The sequence below is a fragment of the Aplysia californica genome, unplaced genomic scaffold, assembly GCF_000002075.1.
Source record: "Aplysia californica isolate F4 #8 unplaced genomic scaffold, AplCal3.0 scaffold00785, whole genome shotgun sequence".
In the NCBI taxonomy this organism is placed as follows: domain Eukaryota; kingdom Metazoa; phylum Mollusca; class Gastropoda; order Aplysiida; family Aplysiidae; genus Aplysia; species Aplysia californica.
In genome coordinates this window covers 323,802-326,634 of record NW_004798055.1, presented here as the reverse complement: position 1 = coordinate 326,634, position 2,833 = coordinate 323,802, and positions in this window count along the sequence as shown.

Below are 2,833 nucleotides of genomic sequence, written 5' to 3'. Positions count from 1 at the left end.
AAACAAAACAAAACGAGTGGGCATATTCTTCATATTGTTATACTTTGAAAAGATCATAACGATTATCGTAAGCAAAGGAAACATTAAATTGTTGTCTTCTTTCTGCCAAGTATTGGGACAATCGGTTGTTTTGTTGGGTTTTTTTCGTTTTGTTGGGGGGGGGGAGGGGTGGTCCCGCGGCGAAATTTCTTATTCTCGGGGTTTGGAGTTTTATTTTCCCGGACAAAATAAGCCCCCTCTTTTCCTTCTCCAAATCCAAATCATAAGGTTTCAATTCGCGTTTATATTCGGTCAATCCGAGATCGGTCAAAGGGAGAGAATAGTTTTTTAAAGTTCTCGACTAAATCCTTTTTAGATAATTTAAGAGTATTGTCCCATGCAAAGAGAACGTTGATATGACCCAAGTCAACAAAGATCCAACGGCACAGGACAGTTACTCCGCTTTACTATATAAGTAGGCCTTTATCCTGCGTAGGCTACATATGAGGCATTGTAGTGAAATCTGACGCTCATGAAAATAACGAACCTGAAGAAAAAGGCATACATGTATTTCCATCTGTTTGGCAATGTTTATCGAATTTTTATTTTTTAGCTCAACCCCTACGACCATCTAAAAACACATTTCTGTGTGGATATCACTGAAAAACGTTGAGGCACAAAAAATGTACATTTCTCAGTTTCCAAGGACTTTCAAGCTTTGAAAGTCACCAAACTTTGCTGCCCATTTCATCGCTAATTTTATCGATGAAACCAGGCGACCCCTCCTCTTTCAATAGCAAATTACTAGACATCTGTTTTTAATACACTGGGATTTTTTTTTCATTGAAAGCAAGGCAAATAAACACGCCTTAAGATGATACCAATAACGTAAGTTGCCCAAAATTGACGAGCGCCCGATTCCACTGCATCGCGTCACGCACATCATGTGTATTCTAATTCTAGTGGGCACTCACATATGCGTGGCCCCTCAGTCGGTGTTTTAGAACTATATTTCATTCTTCGAGGAGAAAAGTGGCCCATCATTTAGTTCAAAAACAATGTCATTGCTATTATGATTTGTACTGAGATGAGCTTTCAATAGCTAAGTGTTTATCAACAATGGCATTATAGTCTTTCAAGCCCATTAAAACAAATAGAATGAACAGAGAGAAAGTAAAGAAGTTTGACTGACCAGAGGCACCCTTCAACTATCCACATAATTAAAGTGCAGTAAATATCATGTATTTATTTATATGTAAAACAACTTCCTGAGTGTTTATTCTACGGCTAACAGCTAATTTCAAAACTCAAACTGCGGCACAGTTGGTTGTTATTACTAAACACAAAAGTGCCAGATGATAGAATTGGGCAGGGTACAAAAAAAAAAAAGAAAAAAAGTGCAGTAAGTAAAATGCAAACAAGTAGACAGAGAGGTCAGATGAGCAGATAATCAGATAGAGAAGTGAAGGATTGAAAAGAGGGTGGGGGGGTGGGTGAACTGCTAAATTAATTTTATTGATAGGTAGTTTGAAAGTAAATGTGTTACACCTCTACTTTCAACACAACTTAGATCACGTAGGAACCTCTTCTGCTCCCGCAGATTTGTCCTCCGTTGGGTCACATTAGACAGATGACAATAAATCTCCTCCACTCCTGTGGGCCAAGTGTTTATCAACTATGGCAGTATAGTCTCTCAAGCCCATTTAAACGCGACAAATAGTTTTTGTTTTAGTAGAGGTTTTACAGCGCTCGCAACTTTCTACATAAGGTCATATAAGCGCCAGAAGATTAGAGGTATCACAAGTGAGTAACAAACATAAAAAGGAAGATAAAGACAATAGATGTTTGATGGGAAAGAAGGAGCAAACCACACCAGAGCACCCACCAACCACCCACGACAAATAGAATCAACAGAGAGAAAGTAAAGAAGTATGACTGACCAAGGCTAAGAAAGTTACAGTATCCCAGGCAGCAGAAAGATGGGGAGATATCAAAAACATATATTGCCCTGCCTGGGAATTGAACACAGGCTCTCTGTTATAGATACTTGCCCCCCCCCCCCCCCCACCCCTTTTTACATTAAAAACCAATCTGGCAACCCGGCTGATGAGGGGAAGTTAATCAAGAGTTTTGTTAAATGAGAAAATTCAGAAACGAAAAAGTTTAGCTCGAGGGAGGGACATAGCCTGCGTCAGTCACAGAACAGAAAATCAACCCACACTTTGTTTGAAACCAAATAAATGTTTGTGCAGTTAAAAGGTAGTATTTCGGATTTATATATGTGTCACGACGTGGTGGAATCAGGCGTTCGTCAATTTTTGGGTATATGGGGTTATTGGTATCATCTTAAAGTTAAAGCCTTTTCATTTGCCTTCCTTTTGGTGAAAAAAAATCCATCTATGTTGAATAGAAGTCGAAATATTTGCGACTGAAGGAGGTCAGGGTCGCCTGGTTTCAAAAGTAAAGTTAGTGAGAAAATGGTTGCCAAAGCTTGAAAGTTTCCATAGCCTGAAAGTTCTTGGATACTGAAAATTTACATTTTTTGTGCCTTTAATCAAAGTTTTTCATTATAAACCCATAGAAATGTGTTTTTAAATGGGTATAAAAGGTGTTGAGCCAAAAAAAGAAAATTGTCAAGTGGCCAGTAAAATGCAGTTCTCTTTGATTTTATCATTTTGACGAGTGCCTGATTTCACCAAGATGTATCACATACTTCCTTTAATCACTCATCAGAATATGTGTCGTGCCTGTGTTCCGTAATACCCTCTGTGTGAGGGCGAAGAGCCTGACCACAACACCACAGATGCCGGTCAGCTGTGTCAGCAACAACAATAGCAGTGAAAATAACCACAAC